This window comes from Pseudophryne corroboree, chromosome 12 (assembly GCF_028390025.1).
Source record: "Pseudophryne corroboree isolate aPseCor3 chromosome 12, aPseCor3.hap2, whole genome shotgun sequence".
Lineage (NCBI taxonomy): Eukaryota > Metazoa > Chordata > Amphibia > Anura > Myobatrachidae > Pseudophryne > Pseudophryne corroboree.
The window spans coordinates 109,982,797-110,004,081 of NC_086455.1; positions in this window are offsets into that span (position 1 = coordinate 109,982,797).

Below are 21,285 nucleotides of genomic sequence, written 5' to 3' on the forward strand. Positions count from 1 at the left end.
AACCCGAGCGCGCCCAAACGTCATCATCCCGCTGTCGGATTCTCGCGAGATTCGGATTCTATATAAGCAGCCGCGCGTCGCCGCCATTTTCATTCGTTCATTGGAAATGTTAAAGAGAGGACGTGGCTGGCGTCCTCTCCGTTATTGTGAATTTGATTGTGCTTATTGCTTAATTCATTGTGGGGAGGACTGGAGAGCAGCTGTATAATATAGGAGGAGTACAGTGCAGAGTTTTGCTGATCAGTGACCACCAGTTATCCGTTCTCTGCCTGAAAAAAATGCTCCATATCTGTGCTCAGTGTGCTGCATATATCTGTGCTCACACTGCTTAATTGTGGGGACTGGGGAGCAGCTATAATATAGCAGGAGTACAGTGCAGAGTTTTGCTGACAGTGACCACCAGTATACGTTCTCTGCCTGAAAAACACTCCATATCTGTGCTCAGTGTGCTGCTTTATTGTGGGGACTGGGGACCACCAGTATAATTAATATTATATAGGAGGAGTACAGTGCAGAGTTTTGCTGACAGTGACCACCATTATACGTTGTCTGCCTGAAAAACACTCCATATCTGTGCTCAGTGTGCTGCTTTATTGTGGGGACTGGGGAGTCGGTACCACCAGTATAATATTATATAGGAGGAGTACAGTGCAGAGTTTTGCTGACACAGTGACCACCAGTAAACTATATATAGCAGTACGGTACGGAAGGCCACTGCTGTACCTACCTCTGTGTCGTCATTAAGTATACTATCCATCTACATTCTATACCTGGGGTGCATTTTAGTTTTGCAGTTTGCTGACACAGTGACCACCAGTAAACTATATATAGCAGTACGGTATGGAAGGCCACTGCTGTACCTACCTCTGTGTCATCATTAAGTATACTATCCATCTACATTCTATACCTGTGGTGCATTTTAGTTTTGCAGTTTGCTGACACAGTGACCACCAGTATACTATATATAGCAGTACGGTACGGAAGGCCACTGCTGTACCTACCTCTGTGTCGTCATTAAGTATACTATCCATCTACATTCTATACCTGTGGTGCATTTTAGTTTTGCAAATTGCTGACACAGTGACCACTAGTATACTATATATAGCAGTACGGTACGGAAGGCCACTGCTGTACCTACAACTGTGTCGTCATTAAGTATACTATCCATCTACATTCTATACCTGTGGTGCATTTTAGTTTTGCAGTTTGCTGACACAGTGACCACCAGTATACTATATATAGCAGTATGGTATGGAAGGCCACTGCTGTACCTACCTCTGTGTCGTCATTAAGTATACTATCCATCTACATTCTATACCTGTGGTGCATTTTAGTTTTGCAGTTTGCTGACACAGTGACCACCAGTATATATAGCAGTACGGTACGGAAGGCCACTGCTGTACCTACCTCTGTGTCGTCAAGTATACTATCCATCCATACCTGTGGTGCATTTCAGTTGTGCGCAGTATATATAGTAGTAGGCCATTGCTATTGATAGTTATTGACATATAATTCCACACATTAAAAAATGGAGAACAAAAATGTCGAGGTTAAAATAGGGAAAGATCAAGATCCACTCCCACCTCGTGCTGAAGCTGCTCCCACTAGTCATGGCCGAGACGATGAAATGCCATCAACGTCGTCTGCCAAGGCCGATGCCCAATGTCATAGTATAGAGCATGTAAAATCCAAAAAACAAAAGTTCAGTAAAATTACCCAAAAATCTAAATTAAAAGCATCTGAGGAGAAGCGTAAACTTGCCAATATGCCATTTACGACACGGAGTGGCAAGGAACGGCTGAGGCCCTGGCCTATGTTCATGGCTAGTGGTTCAGCTTTACATGAGGATGGAAGCACTCATCCTCTCGCTAGAAAAATGAAAAGACTTAAGCTGGCAAAAGCACAGCAAAGAACTGTGCGTTCTTATAAATCACAAATACCCATGGAGAGTCCAATTGTGTCGGTTGCGATGCCTGACCTTCCCAACACTGGACGGGAAGAACTTGCGCCTTCTACCATTTGCACGCCCCCTGCAAGTGCTGGAAGGAGCACCCGCAGTCCAGTTACTGATAGTCAAATTGAAGATGTCATTGTTGAAGTACACCAGGATGAGGATATGGGTGTTGCTGGCGCTGGGGAGGAAATTGACAAGGAGGATTCTGATGGTGAGGTGGTTTGTTTAATGTTAGGCGCCGCGGTCCGTGGCTTCCTCCTTGCCCGGCGCCTAGCAACTAGGGACGCCGTGCGCGCTGAGCCGCCGGGTCCCTAGCAACGCTAGGACACCGTGCGCACCGAGCCGCCGGGTCCATAGCAACGGGGACGCCATAGGCGGACTGCGTTCCCCGTTGCAGTTAGTGATTCATTTAGTGTTCACACATGTTTCTCTGGTCGTGCAGCAAGGCAGCTGCACGACATTGTGTGTAATTGGGGCTCTGTGCTCTTATTGGAGGGTTCCCTGTTATATGCCTCCTCAGTGCCTCACACAGACGCCGGTGATAGTTTCCTGCATGCTGCTCATGTTTGGTGAACGTCTGTTCCTGGTTAGCTGTGTCTGGTCCCTCCAGTTCTCTGAGTTCCTGAATCTTGGAGTTAGTCACCTGGTCCCAAGGAGTTCTTCTGGTCCTCATTTACCTGTGGCAGTCGATTGAGGTTCTCTCTTGGTTTCGTGAGTGGCGGCCCTGCCGCGTGTTGCGGCCTAGGCCACTTTAGTATAGTTTTATTGTACTGGTGCATTTGCGGAGGTTTCCGCTTCCATAGTCCTCTCCGGTACTCGGCGGTGCTGTGTAGGAGAGTGGACAAGTGGAATATTTTGGTTGTTCTTTTCCCTGGCGGTAAGCCGCGCATACTTTTAGTTTCAGGTTTGCCAGTAGCCCCTGGCCTTGTTGTTTAGTTAGAGGGCCCCTTGTTATCACCCTGTCTCAGTTCACTCTTTGTCTCTCATTAAGACCTGAGGGGGCATCGGAGTTGGGCAGACGTAATCCGCCCTTCAAACGCGGCTGCCATGGGCCCAAGAAACCATAGTCTCGCAAGAGTGTACTGACAGCACGGGTGAGACAACGGAGATAGGGTGCCAGGGGCTATTCCCATTCCGTTTCCCTTTCCCAGCATTACGTCCTGGTATTCAGGTCCCACCGTATAAGATCTCCCCTCACCTGAGTATCAGGATTATAACATTATCACCGGCCCAAAACATAAAAAAAAAAAAAAAAAAAAAGGGGTTTAATTTTTTCCATTTTTTGTTTTGGTGAGTCTAAAAATTCGGCTTCATGAATCCGGCAGTTTTAGGGCCGAATCCCGGTCAGCTTTTGGTTAATCAAATTCAAGAACTAACTCAGATGGTTCAGGACCTTACTCTTCGGGTGAAATCGCAGGAAGATCTTTTGCGAGCCTCCCCGAGTGTGGTCCCAGAACCAAAAATGCATTTACCTGACCGTTTTTTGGGTAACCGAAAAGATTTCTTTAGTTTTAAGGAAGCTTGTAAGCTTTATTTTCGTTTAAGGCCTCGTTCCTCTGGTACTGAGTCTCAGCGGGTTGGGATTGTTATGTCATTGCTCCAGGGTGATCCTCAGACCTGGGCGTTTGGGTTAAGAACAGATGATCCTGCTTTGTTATCAGTAGACGCCTTTTTTAAATCTTTAGGCCTGTTATATACCCAGATAGAGAAGCATCAGCTGAGAGTCACCTGCGTGCCCTTAAACAAGGTAAAAATCCAGCAGAGGTGTATTGTACCGAATTTCGCCGTTGGTCGAACGACTGTGGCTGGAATGACCCGGCCCTGCGCAGTCAGTTTCGCCTCGGTTTGTCTGAACTTATTAAAGACAGTCTCCTTCAGTACCCCGCTCCTGAGACTCTCGACAAACTCATGAAGCTTGCTATTAAAATAGATTGTCGTCTCCGAGAGCGGAGGGCTGAAAGAGGAACAACTTTTAGGCCTAATCCTTGTGTTTATACCTTTCCTGAGGACGTCGAGGAGCCCATGCAGATGGGTCTCTCCCGGCTGTCCCCAGAGGAAAGAACCAGAAGATTAACGTCTGGTCTTTGTTTGTATTGTGGTGGTAAGGGACATATTGCTCGTAACTGCCCGAATAAGTCGGGAAACGCTCTGACCAAGTGAATTGTGAGGGGGTTCACTTGGGTCTGCAGCTAATCTCCTCAAATGATTCTCTATTAGTTCCTGTTAAGATTTCCTTTGGCAGCCTCAGTTCATTGGTGTCGGCCTTCGTCGACAGTGGAGCTGCAGGAAATTTTATGGACTTAGCTTGGGCTAAGGCTTTAGGCATTCCACAGATACCATTGGATAAACGTATCACCATGCACGGCTTGGATGGGGGTCCGCTTTCCAATGGGATAATTACTCACCGCACACCTCCAGTATTACTGACAGTGGGGGCCTTACATTCAGAAGACATAGAATTTTACCTTACACATTGTCCAGCAGTTCCTGTAGTTTTGGGTCACCCCTGGCTTGCCTTTCATAATCCCACCATAGATTGACGGTCTGGGGAGATTTCCCAATGGGGTCCTTTTTGTGTTAAGGAATGTATTTCCCATCCAGTCCGGGTTGCGGCAGTCGTCCCAGAACTTATTCCTGTGGAATATCAGTATTTTGCCGATGTGTTCTCCAAAGGCAATGCGGACATTCTGCCTCCCCATCGGTCCTATGACTGTGCGATAGAGTTACTACCAGGTGCCACTTTGCCTAAGGGGAGATTATATGCCCTGTCCAGGCCAGAAACCACGGCCATGAATAATTACATTCAGGAAAGCCTGAAAAAAGGCTTTATTAGGCCTTCGAAATCTCCGTTGAGTGCAGGTTTTTTCTTTGTTGAGAAAAAAGATGGGTCACAGACCATGTATTGATTTTCAGGCTCTGAATAAAATTTCTGTTAAGAACACCTATCCTTTGCCATTGATTTCAGTGCTTTGTGATCAGTTACGCTCCACCGTGATCTTTTAAAAAATCGGTCTTAGGAGAGCTTACAACCTCATCCGAATAAGATCTGGGGATGAGTGGAAGACGACTTTCAGCACTCAGTCGGGTCACTATGAATACCTGGTGATGCCGTTTGGCCTGTCAAATGCTCCTGCGGTATTTCAAGACCTCATCAACGATGTTCTCCGTGACTTCCTTGGGAAGTTCGTGGTCGTTTATTTAGACGACATTTTGATATACTCTGAGTCTATGGAACAACATGTTGCCCAGGTGCATCAGGTTCTTCAAAAACTACGAGAGAATCATTTATACGCTAAGCTTGAGAAGTGTGATTTTCACATCACAGAAGTGTCCTGCTTGGGGTACATTATTTCTCCCCAGGGATTTTTTATGGAACCGAAAAAACTTCAGGCCATCCTTAATTGGGCGCAACCCACTAATTTAAAAGCAATTCAGCACTTTTTAGGGTTTGCAAATTATTATAGGCGGTTCATTCATACCTTTTCTGACCTGGTCGCTCCTATAGTAGCTTTGACTAAAAAAGGAGCGGATCCTTCCAATTGGTCGCCTGAAGCTGAGTCTGCCTTTCGGGCCTTGAAGCAGGCCTTTGTCTCGGCTCCTGTCCTCAGACACCCTAATCCGGAGCTCCCCTTTATTGTTGAGGTTGATGCCTCAGAGGTTGGAGTGGGGGCTATCCTTTCTCAGGAAGATCCGGAGTCTCAGGAGTTACATCCTTGTGCCTTCATGTCCAGGAAATTCTCCTCCGCAGAATCCAACTATGACGTTGGTAATCGAGAATTACTGGCAGTAAAGTGGGCTTTCGAGGAGTGGAGGCATTGGCTGGAGGGAGCTAGGCATACTATTACAGTATTTACTGACCATAAGAACCTGCAATATATTGAGTCAGCTAAACGGCTTAATGCTCGGCAGGCACGTTGGGCATTGTTTTTTACTAGTTTCAGGTTTGTTATCACCTTCAGGCCTGGTTCCAAGAATACGAAAGCTGATGCCCTGTCACGTTGCTTTCTTCCGGTTCACAATAGCAATCCTGTTACTACCCCCATAGTTCCATCTTCAGTCATCCGGGCAGGCCTCACACAGGATTTATTTACTCAGTTAAACCAGCTTCAACACCAGGCTCCTAGACTTACTCCTGCTGGTCGTCTTTTTGTCCCCGAATTTTTGAGAGGCACTGTTTTAGCTGAGTTTCATGACAACAAAGTCTCTGGTCATCCAGGTGTCACTAAGACCTTGGAGCTGGTCTCTCGCTCGGTGTGGTGGCCTAGTCTTTCTAAAGAAGTAAAAGAATTTGTCCATTCCTGTCAGGTTTGTGCACAGCATAAGGTCCCTCGTTCGTTGCCGATCGGGCAACTCATACCTTTAGCCATTCCTCTCAGGCCATGGTCTCATATATCCATGGATTTCGTGGTGGACCTTCCCCTTTCAGCCGGATGTCGAGTCATTTGGGTGGTAGTGGACCGGTTTAGTAAAATGGCTCATTTCATTGCTCTTCCCCGATTACCCTCTGCTCAAGGGTTGGCAGTTTTGTTCCTCCGCCATGTGTTCAGGCTCCATGGTTTGCCCACTGATATTGTCTCTGATCGGGGTCTGCAATTTATCGCACGATTCTGGAAACGTTTTTGTGCCTCATTGAATATGAAACTGTCTTTAACATCTGGTTACCATCCACAGTCTAACGGGCAAACCGAACGAGTCAACCAGTCATTAAAACAATATTTACGCTTGTATTCGGCCAAACTCCAGAATGATTGGTCTGAATTTCTTCCTTTAGCCGAATTTGCTTATAATAACTCCTGTCATTCTTCCACCAAGGAGTCCCCATTCTTTTCAGTCTTTGGTTTTCATCCTAGAGCCAACTCTTTTTTCCATCATTCTCCAGTCTCCTCGTTGACCTTAACCTCCCATCTCAGAACAATTTGGAGAAGAGTGCACCTTGCCCTGAGAAAAGCTGCCTTCCGAGAAAAGACATTTTCTGATAGGCTCCGACGTCCTTGCACTTTTAAGGTGGGAGATAAGGTGTGGTTGTCAACTCGCAACATCAAGCTCCGACAACCCTCGGCTAATTGGGACCCAAATTTATTGGACCATTCCTTATCATTAAGAAGGTCAATCCAGTTGCTTTTCGGCTACGCTTGCCAAGATCTCTCAGAATTGGAAATACTTTTCACTGTTCCCTTTTGAAACAGTATTTTTCTTCCAGGAGATTTCCTCGGAGGACTTCCCAGGGTAGGTCTCCAGTGGATGTTCAGGGGCAACAGGAGTTCTTGGTAGAGAAGGTTTTAGATTCAAAAGTTTCCCGGGGCCGGCTTTATTTTTTGGTTCACTGGAAAGGCTATGGTCCGGAGGAAAGGTCTTGGGTCCTGGATAAGGATCTACATGCCCCTAAACTCAAGAGATTATTCTTTCAGGAATTTCCTCAGAAACCTGGCTTTAGGGGTTCTTTAACCCCTCCTCAAGGGGGGGTACTGTTAGGCGCCGCAGTCCGTGGCTTCCTCCTTGCCCGGCGCCTAGCAACTAGGGACGCCATGCGCGCTGAGCCGCCGGGTCCCTAGCAACGCTAGGATGCCGTGCGCGCCGAGCCGCCAGGTCCATAGCAACGGGGACACCATAGGCGGACCGCGTTCCCCGTTGCAGTTAGTGATTAATTTAGTGTTCACACATGTTTCTCTGGTCGTGCAGCAAGGCAGCTGCACGACATTGTGTGTAATTGGGGTTCTGTGCTCTTATTGGAGGGTTCCCTGTTATATGCCTCCTCAGTGCCTCACACAGACGCCGGTGATAGCATCCTGCATGCTGCTCATGTTTGGTGAACGTCTGTTCCTGGTTAGCTGTGTCCGGTCCCTCCAGTTCTCTGAGTTCCTGAATCTTGGAGTTAGTCACCTGGTCCCAAGGAGTTCTTCTGGTCCTCATTTACCTGTGGCAGTCGATTGAGGTTTTCTCTTGGTTTCGTGAGTGGCGGCCCTGCCGCGTGTTGCGGCCTAGGCCACTTTAGTATAGTTTTATTGTACTGGTGCATTTGCGGAGGTTTCCGCTTCCATAGTCCTCTCCGGTACTCGGCGGTGCTGTGTAGGAGAGTGGACAAGTGGAATATTTTGGTTGTTCTTTTCCCTGGCGGTAAGCCGCGCATACTTTTAGTTTCAGGTTTGCCAGTAGCCCCTGGCCTTGTTGTTTAGTTAGAGGGCCCCTTGTTATCACCCTGTCTCAGTTCACTCTTTGTCTCTCATTAAGACCTGAGGGGGCATCGGAGTTGGGCAGACGTAATCCGCCCTTCAAACGTGGCTGCCATGGGCCCAAGAAACCATAGTCTCACAAGAGTGTACTGACAGCACGGGTGAGACAACGGAGATAGGGTGCCAGGGGCTATTCCCATTCCGTTTCCCTTTCCCAGCATTACGTCCTGGTATTCAGGTCCCACCATATAAGATCTCCCCTGACCTGAGTATCAGGATCATAACATTTAAGTCAGGCACCCGGGGAGACACCTGTTGTCCGTGGGACGAATATGGCCATTGACATGCCTGGTCAAAATACAAAAAAAATCAGCTCTTCGGTGTGGAATTATTTCAACACAAATGCGGACAACAGGTGTCAAGCCGTGTGTTGCCTTTGTCAAGCTGTAATAAGTAAGGGTAAGGACGTTAACCACCTCGGAACTTCCTCCCTTATACGTCACCTGCAGCGCATTCATCATAAGTCAGTGACAAGTTCAAAAACTTTGGGTGACAGTGGAAGCAGTCCACTGACCACTAAATCCCTTCCTCTTGTAACCAAGCTCCTGCAAACCACACCACACCAACTCCCTCAGTGTCAATTTCCTCCTTACCCAGGAAAGCCAAAAGTCCTGCAGGCCATGTCACTGGCAAGTCTGATGAGTCCTCTCCTGCCTGGGATTCCTCCGATGCATCCTTGAGTGTAATGCCTACTGCTGCTGGCGCTGCTGTTGTAGCTGCTGGGAGTCGATCGTCATCCCAGAGGGGAAGTCGGAAGACCATTTGTACTACTTCCAGTAAGCAATTGACTGCCCAACAGTCCTTTGCGAGGAAGATGAAATATCACAGCAGTCAACCTGCTGCAAAGCAGATAACTCAGGCCTTGGCAACCTGGGCGGTGAGAAACGTGGTTCCGGTATCCACCGTTAATTCAGAGGCAACTAGAGACTTGATTGAGGTACTGTGTCCCCGGTACCAAATGCCATCTAGGTTCCATTTCTCTAGGCAGGCGATACCGAAAATGTACACAGACCTCAGAAAAAGACTCACCAGTGTCCTAAAAAATGCAGTTGTACCCAATGTCCACTTAACCACGGACATGTGGACAAGTGGAGCAGGGCAGACTCAGGACTATATTACTGTGACAGCCTACTGGGTAGATGTATTGCCTCCCGCAGCAAGAACAGCAGCGGCGGCACCAGTAGCAGCATCTCGCAAATGCCAACTCGTTCCTAGGCAGGCTACGCTTTGTATCACCGCTTTCCAGAAGAGGTACACAGCTGACAACCTCTTACAGAAACTGAGGAAGATCATCGCAGAATGGCTTACCCCAATTGGACTCTCCTGGAGATTTGTGACATCGGACAACGCCAGCAATATTGTGCGTGCATTACATCTGGGCAAATTTCAGCACATTCCCATGTTTTGCACATACATTGAATTTGGTGGTGCAGAATTATTTAAAAAACGACAGGGGCGTGCAAGAGATGCTGTTGGTGGCCCAAAGAATTGCGGGCCACTTTCGGCATTCAGCCACCGCGTACAGAATACTGGAGCACCAGCAAACAGTCCTGAACCTGCCCTGCCATCATCTGAAGCAAGAGGTGGTAACGAGGTGGAATTCAACCCTCTTTATGCTTCAGAGGATGGAGGAGCAGCAAAAGGCCATTCAAGCCTATACATCTGGCCACGATATAGGCAAAGGAGGGGGAATGCACCTGACTCAAGCACAGTGGAGAATGATTTCAACGTTGTGCAAGGTTCTGCAACCCTTTGAACTTGCCACACGTGAAGTCAGTTCAGACACTGCCAGCCTGAGTCAGGTCATTCCCCTCATCAGGCTTTTGCAGAAGAAGCTGGAGACATTGAAGGAGGAGCCAAAATAGAGCGATTCCGCTAGGCATGTGGGACTTGTGGATGGAGCCCTTAATTCGCTTTACCAGGATTCACGGGTGGTCAATCTGTTGAAATCAGAGCACCACATTCTGGCCACCGTGCTCGATCCTAGATTTAAAACCTACGTTGTATCTCTCTTTCCGGCAGACACAAGTCTGCAGAGGTTCAAAGACCTGCTGGTGAGAAAATTGTCAAGTCAAGCGGAACGTGACCCGTCAACATCTCCTCCTTCACATTCTCCCGCAACTGGTGGTGTGAGGAAAAGGCTAAGAATTCCGAGCCCACCCGCTGGCGGTGATGCAGGGCAGTCTGGAGCGAGTGCTAACATCTGGTCTGGACTGAAGGACCTGCCAACGATTACTGACATGTCGTCTACTGTCACTTCATATGATTCTCTCACCATTGAAAGAATGGTGGAGGATTATATGAGTGACCGCATACAAGTAGGCATGTCAGACAGTCCGTACGTATACTGGCAGGAAAAAGAGGCAATTTGGAGGCCCTTGCAGAAACTAGAGATGAGCGGGTTCGGTTTCTCTGAATCCGAACCCGCACGAACTTCATGTTTTTTTTCACGGGTCCGAGCGACTCGGATCTTCCCGCCTTGCTCGGTTAACCCGAGCGCGCCCGAACGTCATCATGACGCTGTCGGATTCTCGCGAGACTCGGATTCTATATAAGGAGCCGCGCGTCGCCGCCATTTTCACACGTGCATTGAGATTGATAGGGAGAGGACGTGGCTGGCGTCCTCTCCATTTAGATTAGGAGAGAGAGAGAGAGATTGACCTGAGGCTGATACTGTAGAAGAGAGTGCAGAGTTTAGTGACTGACCACAGTGACCACCAGCAGTGCAGTTGTTTTATTTAATATATCCGTTCTCTGCCTGAAAAAAACGGTACACACAGTGACTCAGTCACATACCATATCTGTGTGCACTGCTCAGCCCAGTGTGCTGCATGCCTGCATCATCTATGTATATATTATATATCTGACTGTGCTCAGCTCACACAGCTTATAATTGTGGGGGAGACTGGGGAGCACTGCAGTGCCAGTTATAGGTTATAGCAGGAGCCAGGAGTACAAGACAGTCACATACCATATCTGTGTGCACTGCTCAGCCCAGTGTGCTGCATCATCTATGTATATATTATATATCTGACTGTGCTCAGCTCACACAGCTTATAATTGTGGGGGAGACTGGGGAGCACTGCAGTGCCAGTTATAGGTTATAGCAGGAGCCAGGAGTACATATTATATTAAAATTAAACAGTGCACACTTTTGCTGCAGGAGTGCCACTGCCAGTGTGACTGACCAGTGACCTGACCACACTGACCACCAGTATAGTTAGTAGTATACTATATTGTGATTGCCTGAAAAAGTTAAACACTCGTCGTGTGACTTCACTTGTGTGGTGTTTTTTTTTTATTCTATAAAAAACTCATTCTGCTGACAGACAGTGTCCAGCAGGTCCGTCATTATATAATATATATACCTGTCCGGCTGCAGTAGTGATATATATATATTTTTTATATCATTATTCATCATCCAGTCGCAGCAGACACAGTACGGTAGTTCACGGCTGTAGCTACCTCTGTGTCGGCACTCGGCAGTCCATCCATAATTGTATACCACCTACCCGTGTTTTTTTTTTCTTTCTTCTTTATACATACATACTACTACATCTCTTTATCAACCAGTCTATATTAGCAGCAGACACAGTACAGTACGGTAGTTCACGGCTGTGGCTACCTCTGTGTCGGCACTCGGCAGTCCGTCCATAATTGTATACCACCTAACCGTGGTTTTTTTTTCTTTCTTCTTTATACATACATACTACGACATCTCTTTATCAACCAGTCTATATTAGCAGCAGACACAGTACAGTACGGTAGTTCACGGCTGTGGCTACCTCTGTGTCGGCACTCGGCAGTCCGTCCATAATTGTATACCACCTAACCGTGTTTTTTTTTTCTTTCTTCTTCATACATACATACTACGACATCTCTTTATCAACCAGTCTATATTAGCAGCAGACACAGTACAGTACGGTAGTTCACGGCTGTGGCTACCTCTGTGTCGGCACTCGGCAGTCCGTCCATAATTGTATACCACCTAACCGTGGTTTTTTTTTCTTTCTTCTTTATACATACATACTACGACATCTCTTTATCAACCAGTCTATATTAGCAGCAGACACAGTACAGTACGGTAGTTCACGGCTGTGGCTACCTCTGTGTCGGCACTCGGCAGTCCGTCCATAATTGTATACCACCTAACCGTGGTTTTTTTTCTTTCTTCTTCATACATACATACTACGACATCTCTTTATCAACCAGTCTATATTAGCAGCAGACACAGTACAGTACGGTAGTTCACGGCTGTGGCTACCTCTGTGTCGGCACTCGGCAGTCCGTCCATAATTGTATACCACCTACCCGTGGTTTTTTTTTCTTTCTTCTTTATACATACATACTACTACATCTCTTTATCAACCAGTCTATATTAGCAGCAGACACAGTACAGTATGGTAGTTCACGGCTGTGGCTACCTCTGTGTCGGCACTCGGCAGTCCGTCCATAATTGTATACCACCTACCCGTGGTTTTTTTTTCTTTCTTCTTCATACATACATACTACGACATCTCTTTATCAACCAGTCTATATTAGCAGCAGACACAGTACAGTACGGTAGTTCACGGCTGTGGCTACCTCTGTGTCGGCACTCGGCAGTCCGTCCATACTTGTATACCACCTAACCGTGGGTTTTTTTTCTTTCTTCTTCATACATACATACTACGACATCTCTTTATCAACCAGTCTATATTAGCAGCAGACACAGTACGGTAGTACACGGCTGTAGCTACCTCTGTGTCGGCACTCGGCAGTCCATCCATAATTGTATACTAGTATCCATCCATCTCCATTGTTTACCTGAGGTGCCTTTTAGTTGTGCCTATTAAAATATGGAGAACAAAAATGTTGAGGTTCCAAAATTAGGGAAAGATCAAGATCCACTTCCACCTCGTGCTGAAGCTGCTGCCACTAGTCATGGCCGAGACGATGAAATGCCAGCAACGTCGTCTGCCAAGGCCGATGCCCAATGTCATAGTACAGAGCATGTCAAATCCAAAACACCAAATATCAGTAAAAAAAGGACTCCAAAACCTAAAATAAAATTGTCGGAGGAGAAGCGTAAACTTGCCAATATGCCATTTACCACACGGAGTGGCAAGGAACGGCTGAGGCCCTGGCCTATGTTCATGGCTAGTGGTTCAGCTTCACATGAGGATGGAGGCACTCAGCCTCTCGCTAGAAAAATGAAAAGACTCAAGCTGGCAAAAGCAGTAGCACCGCAAAGAACTGTGCGTTCTTCGAAATCCCAAATCCACAAGGAGAGTCCAATTGTGTCGGTTGCGATGCCTGACCTTCCCAACACTGGACGTGAAGAGCATGCGCCTTCCACCATTTGCACGCCCCCTGCAAGTGCTGGAAGGAGCACCCGCAGTCCAGTTCCTGATAGTCAGATTGAAGATGTCAGTGTTGAAGTACACCAGGATGAGGAGGATATGGGTGTTGCTGGCGCTGGGGAGGAAATTGACCAGGAGGATTCTGATGGTGAGGTGGTTTGTTTAAGTCAGGCACCCGGGGAGACACCTGTTGTCCGTGGGAGGAATATGGCCATTGACATGCCTGGTGAAAATACCAAAAAAATCAGCTCTTCGGTGTGGAACTATTTCAACAGAAATGCGGACAACAGGTGTCAAGCCGTGTGTTCCCTTTGTCAAGCTGTAATAAGTAGGGGTAAGGACGTTAACCACCTCGGAACATCCTCCCTTATACGTCACCTGCAGCGCATTCATAATAAGTCAGTGACAAGTTCAAAAACTTTGGGTGACAGCGGAAGCAGTCCACTGACCAGTAAATCCCTTCCTCTTGTAACCAAGCTCACGCAAACCACCCCACCAACTCCCTCAGTGTCAATTTCCTCCTTCCCCAGGAATGCCAATAGTCCTGCAGGCAATGTCACTGGCAATTCTGACGAGTCCTCTCCTGCCTGGGATTCCTCCGATGCATCCTTGCGTGTAACGCCTACTGCTGCTGGCGCTGCTGTTGTTGCTGCTGGGAGTCGATGGTCATCCCAGAGGGGAAGTCGTAAGCCCACTTGTACTACTTCCAGTAAGCAATTGACTGTTCAACAGTCCTTTGCGAGGAAGATGAAATATCACAGCAGTCATCCTGCTGCAAAGCGGATAACTGAGGCCTTGACAACTATGTTGGTGTTAGACGTGCGTCCGGTATCCGCCGTTAGTTCACAGGGAACTAGACAATTTATTGAGGCAGTGTGCCCCCGTTACCAAATACCATCTAGGTTCCACTTCTCTAGGTAGGCGATACCGAGAATGTACACGGACGTCAGAAAAAGACTCACCAGTGTCCTAAAAAATGCAGTTGTACCCAATGTCCACTTAACCACGGACATGTGGACAAGTGGAGCAGGGCAGGGTCAGGACTATATGACTGTGACAGCCCACTGGGTAGATGTATGGACTCCCGCCGCAAGAACAGCAGCGGCGGCACCAGTAGCAGCATCTCGCAAACGCCAACTCTTTCCTAGGCAGGCTACGCTTTGTATCACCGGTTTCCAGAATACGCACACAGCTGAAAACCTCTTACGGCAACTGAGGAAGATCATCGCGGAATGGCTTTTTCTTTGCGTCATGTGCTGATTGGGGAGGGTTTTTTGGAAGGGACATCCTGCGTGACACTGCAGTGCCACTCCTAAATGGGCCCGGTGTTTGTGTCGGCCACTAGGGTCGCTAATCTTACTCACACAGTCAGCTACCTCATTGCGCCTCTTTTTTTCTTTGCGTCATGTGCTGATTGGGGAGGGTTTTTTGGAAGGGACTTCCTGCGTGACACTGCAGTGCCACTCCTAAATGGGCCCGGTGTTTGTGTCGGCCACTAGGGTCGCTAATCTTACTCACACAGTCAGCTACCTCATTGCGCCTCTTTTTTTCTTTGCGTCATGTGCTGATTGGGGAGGGTTTTTTGGAAGGGACATCCTGCGTGACACTGCAGTGCCACTCCTAAATGGGCCCGGTGTTTGTGTCGGCCACTAGGGTCGCTAATCTTACTCACACAGTCAGCTACCTCATTGCGCCTCTTTTTTTCTTTGCGTCATGTGCTGATTGGGGAGGGTTTTTTGGAAGGGACATCCTGCGTGACACTGCAGTGCCACTCCTAAATGGGCCCGGTGTTTGTGTCGGCCACTAGGGTCGCTAATCTTACTCACACAGTCAGCTACCTCATTGCGCCTCTTTTTTTCTTTGCGTCATGTGCTGATTGGGGAGGGTTTTTTGGAAGGGACATCCTGCGTGACACTGCAGTGCCACTCCTAAATGGGCCCGGTGTTTGTGTCGGCCACTAGGGTCGCTAATCTTACTCACACAGTCAGCTACCTCATTGCGCCTCTTTTTTTCTTTGCGTCATGTGCTGATTGGGGAGGGTTTTTTGGAAGGGACATCCTGCGTGACACTGCAGTGCCACTCCTAAATGGGCCCGGTGTTTGTGTCGGCCACTAGGGTCGCTTATCTTACTCACACAGTCAGCTACCTCATTGCGCCTCTTTTTTTCTTTGCGTCATGTGCTGATTGGGGAGGGTTTTTTGGAAGGGACATCCTGCGTGACACTGCAGTGCCACTCCTAGATGGGCCAGGTGTTTGTGTCGGCCACTAGTGTCGCTTAGCTTAGTCATCCAGCGACCTTGGTGCAAATTTTAGGACTAAAAATAATATTGTGAGGTGTGACGTATTCAGAATAGACTGAAAATTAGTGGAAATTATGGTTTTTGAGGTTAATAATAATATGGGATCAAAATGACCCCCAAATTCTATGATTTAAGCTGTTTTTTAGTGTTTTTTTAAAAAAACACCCGAATCCAAAACACACCCGAATCCGACAAAAAAAATTCGGTGAGGTTTTGCCAAAACGCGGTCGAACCCAAAACACGGCCGCGGAACCCGAACCCAAAACCAAAACACAAAACCCGAAAAATTTCAGGCGCTCATCTCTAGCAGAAACTGGCTTTATTCTACCTAAGTTGCCCTCCCTCCAGTGTGTACTCCGAAAGAGTGTTTAGTGCAGCCGCTCACCTTGTCAGCAATCGGCGTACGAGGTTACTTCCAGAAAATGTTTAGAAGATGATGTTCATCAAAATGAATTATAATCAATTCCTCCGTGGAGACATTCACCAGCAGCAATTACCTCCACAAAGTACACAGGGACCTGAGATGGTGGATTCCAGTGGGGACGAATTATTAATCTGTGAAGAGGGGGATGTACACAGTGAAAGGGGTGAGGAATCGGAGGATGATGATGAGGAGGACATCTTGCCTCTGTAGAGCCAGTTTGTGCAAGGAGAGATTGATTGCTTCTTTTTTGGTGGGGGCCCAAACCAACCAGTCATTTCAGTCACAGTAGTGTGGCAGACCCTGTCGCTGAAATGATGGGTTCGTTAGAGTGTGCATGTCCTGTTTATACAACATAAGGGTGGGTGGGAGGGCCCAAGGACAGTTTCATCTTGCACCTCTTTTTTCTTTCATTTTTCTTTGCATCATGTGCTGTTTGGGGACAATTTTTTTGCAGTGCCACTCCTAGATGGGCCAGGTGTTTGTGTCGGCCACTTGTGTCACTTAGCTTTTTTTTTTTAATTAATATTTTTATTAAAGAAAAGTCGAGCATGCAGGTACAGAACATACAAGAGATGACAGCTCCAAGCAGATGCTTAATCATATACAAATTAACCCCTACGGGGGGTAACCAAATATTACAGAAACAAGGGTAAATTGTAACAATATCCAGTATATGCATGTCACGACCATCATAATTTTTTATGTTTAAACATAATAAGAAAATAATAAGAAAGGTTCTGAGAAGAGAAGAGAGAGAAAGAATGAGGGGGAAGAGAGGAAAGGGAGGGGGGGAGGGGGGTGGGAGAATGGTGGTTCGTCAGAGAAGCGGTCTAAGCGAATACATGAGATGGGAGGGTAATACTTCCCAGCTACAAATCATACCATCTGTACCCCCAGGGTCTGCACTAAATCTCTTATGTTTATTGTTTATTGGGCCCTATATGGTATAGAAAACTGCCTCACCGTGTGACACATCTCGTCAGGTTCCAGTAGCGGGGGGCGTAGTATAGGTGAACCATGGTTCCCATATCCTCCTGAATTTGTCCGATCTGTCATGTAAGGAGGCTGTGATTTTCTCCATCGTGGAGATATGCCAGATTTTTGCTATTAGCATGCTCCTATGGGGAGCATTGGTGTTTTTCCAATTTTTTGCTACAACACAGCGAGCTGCATGTAGGATTTGGAGCACTAAGCTATTAGCTTGGCTGTCTAGGTTGGGTAAGGGTAGGCCCAGCAGAGCTGACCAGGGACCCAGAATTATCCTTGTGCAAAAGACAGAGCCTAAGAGCGCCTCCACCTGAGACCAGAACGTATGTATTTTGGGGCATGACCACCAGATGTGTTTAAAGTCTCCAATCTGGCCGCAACCACGCCAGCACAGTGGGGAGGACCCGGGGAAGATCTTATGCATTGTTGCTGGGACCCGATACCATCTGGTGTAGACTTTATAAGAGTTTTCCTTCACAAGAGAGGAAATTGAGGATTGGGCTACTTTTTGTCTAATGGTTTCCCATGAGTCTTCATCAGGTGGAGGGCCTAGGTCCCGCTCCCACCTATGTTCGTGGGGGAGGGTGTTTGTTGCCTTCAGGGATCGTAATAATCCGTAGAGTATAGAGATGATACCCTGCCTCAAAGGGGAGTAAATACATAGACGCTCCAAGGGGGTGAGTTGGCGAATAACCTGGGATTTGGGGAGGGAGTTTAAAAAGGAGCGGAGTTGTAAATATTCGTAGAATACGGGTTGGGAGATATCGTATTTGTCACATAAAGATTGTAGGGAACGCCATGAGGAACCTTCTGTAAAATCAAATACGAGACCCGGGCGTGGGTTCAGATGAAGCCACGAATGGGATTGCAAGGTGGAACCTGGGGGGAAGTCCCTGTTATCCCAGATGGGGGTGATAGGGGATGGGAAAGTGGACAGGCCGTAATGTCGAATGCAGAAAAGCCACAAGTCGCAAGTGAGTTTCGTCGAAGGGACACAGGTTTGTAACGACCGCAGTGGCTTGGTTGGTGAAAGGAGGGGGACCAGAGAGGAGATCCCAGCCGCCAGACGCTCGATTCGTATCCAGGGCAGATGGGGGGCAGGGGAGAACCATGCCATAGCCTGACTCAGGTGGGTTGCATGATAATATTTACGAATGTCCGGCAGTCCCCTACCCCCCGCCAACGGGTCACGTATCAGAGTGGAGGTCCTAATTCTAGGGGGCTTACCAGACCATATAAATTTTACAAATAATTTCTGCATTCGACATAAGGCCTCAGCGGGGATGCTCACGGGGATTGTTTGGATCAGATATAGGATTCTCGGAAGGATGTTCATTTTAATTGAAACTATCCGTCCAAACCAGGCTATAATCTGTTTGTCCCAAGCTCTAAGGTCAGACTCTATACACTTAAAAAGGGCAGGGAAGTTTTCGGAGTATAAGGAGTCGTAGGAGTTTGTGATGTACACGCCAAGGTACTTGATTTTCTTGGAGCGCCAAGAGAAGTTATAGTTAGCAGCTAGGAGAGACCTGGCATTCTCATCAAGATGCAGTGGGAGGGCTTCCGATTTGGAGTAATTAATGCGATATCCAGAGTAATGAGAGTATAGTGAGAGGGTTTTAAATAGGTTAGGGATGGATATATTGGGAGAGGAGATAGTCAAGAGGACATCATCTGCGAATAATGACAATTTGAATTCCTCCTCACCCACATGGATGCCTTTGATATCGGGGTTGGTCCTAACCATACACGCCAGAGGTTCAATCGTCATGGCAAATATTAGTGGAGACAAGGGACATCCCTGGCGTGTTCCATTGCTAATGTGAAAGAGTTGAGAGTCCTTGCCGTTAACCCGAACTCTAGCGGAGGGGTTGGAGTAAAGTGCCTGAATACCTTGAAGTAGGCTTCCCCCCAGACCAAATCTGCGTAGAGTGGCAAACATGAAAGGCCATAGTATTTTGTCAAAAGCCTTCTCTGCGTCTAGCGAGAGAAGGACGGAGGGCATTTTAGTTTTGTTAATAAGATGGACCAGATTAATAGTTCTTCGTGTATTGTCTCTGGCTTGTCGGCCTGGGATGAAGCCCACCTGATCAGCGTGTATTAAGTGTGGGAGGACAGGGTTTAACCTTAAGGCTATAATTTTTGCGAATAACTTAATATCGTTGTTTAATAGGGAAATGGGGCGGTAGCTGGCACAGGAGTTGGGGTCTTTCCCAGGTTTATGGATTAAGACTATTCGTGCCTCTAAGGTACGGGGTGATAGAGGATTACCATTTAAGAAACCATTGAAGAGCCGGCAGAGATGAGACAGAAGCATCCCTTTAAATTTCTTATAATAAGTAATTGACATCCCATCGGGTCCAGGGGCCTTGCCCGGTTTCTGAGTTTTAAGTGCATTCTCTATTTCTTCGATGGTAATCTCTGAGCCTAATTGGGACACTGTCGCGTCACTCAGTGATGGTAGGTTACATTTGTCTAGAAGGGAGTCAATTCCCTTTTCAAGTCTCGGTGGTGAGGGGGGGGTAGTTTCCGAGTTATACAGTGATTTATAGAATTCTTCGAATTCACCCAAAATGCGGTCAGGATCATGGGTCAGAGCCCCTTGTTTGGTACGAATGGATAAGATATTTTTAGAGGAAATCTTAGCCCTCAATTTCCTGGCTAATAGTTTATCCGCCTTATCCCCTTTTTCGTAGTAAATCTGGTTGAGACGTCTAAGGCACATTTCAGTCTTATGAGACAACAATAAATTAAGTTCGCCTCTGATTTTAAGTACCAACTCCAAATCAGCAGGGTCAAGGGATGACTTATGCACCTCCTCCATTTGGTGGAGCTGCCTAGATAACTCCAGAGTTTTTTGGGAACGCTGCTTGTTGATCCTGGCCGCAGTCCGGACGAAGTGGCCCCGGAGGACCGCCTTGTGTGCCTCCCACAGGGTCATATCGGAAATGCCGGGGGTTTGGTTCTCATTGAAGTAGTCAGTCAATACCTGAGTAGTTTGCTGTAACACTTCAGGTTGTTGGAGGAGGGCGTCGTTGAGTGACCAGGAGGGGGGGGAAGGAGTACGGGACAGTCCAGTCAGGGTCAGAAATCGGGGCGTGATCAGACCACGTGATTGGATAAATACAGCAGTTCTGGATTCTAGATGTTAAGTCCCTTCCAACCATAATCATATCAATTCTAGTGTATAGATTGTGGACTGGGGAATAGAACGTGTAATCCTTAATTAGGGGATCGACTACCCTCCAGGAGTCAAATAGGAGGTGATTTTTAAGTAGCGATTGTAGGGCTCTAGAGTTGCGGGTGCTGATATGGGACTGAGACCGTGGGAGGGGATGGGAGCGATCCAGATTATGGTGTAGTATGGCGTTAAAGTCTCCTGCCATTAAGAGGTCACCTTTCCTACACTGGGCGATTTTGGAGTCTAGGGAAGCAAAGAACGAGGCCTGGTTAATATTGGGAGCGTAGACATTAACCATGGTGATAGGGAAATTATTAAGTTTACCTACTATAATAAGAAACCTACCGCGTTTATCCTTAATGATTCGGTCTGATTCCAGATGTAAATGAGCGGGAATTAGAATGGCGACCCCTCTTTTCTTTTGGGTGCGATCACAAGCGTGTATGACAACAGGGTGGCGTCTAGAACGAAGTTCAGGGTGGGAAGTCCTTTTGAAATGCGTCTCCTGAAGGAATACCAGGTCTCCCCTCGCCTGCTTCAGAAAAAGAAATAACTTGGTCCTCTTTTGAGGACTGTTAAGGCCCTTAACATTGTAAGATATTACGTTAACAGACATATTGTTACAAGTGTAAATATAGCATGAATAGACTTAGTGAACCTGAGGTCGTTTCCCAGGGAAACGAGGGGAACAAGGGGACGAGGGAGAGCGGGAGATTGGGGAAGAAAAAGGAGAGGGAAAAGAAAAGGATGAAAAAAAAGAAAAATCAAGAGAGTCACAAAAAGACATTTAAAGAACTGTAAAATAAACAAATAGAATTGACCAAGCCAATGACCCATTGTACACTACGTACGGGTCTGTATGTTTGA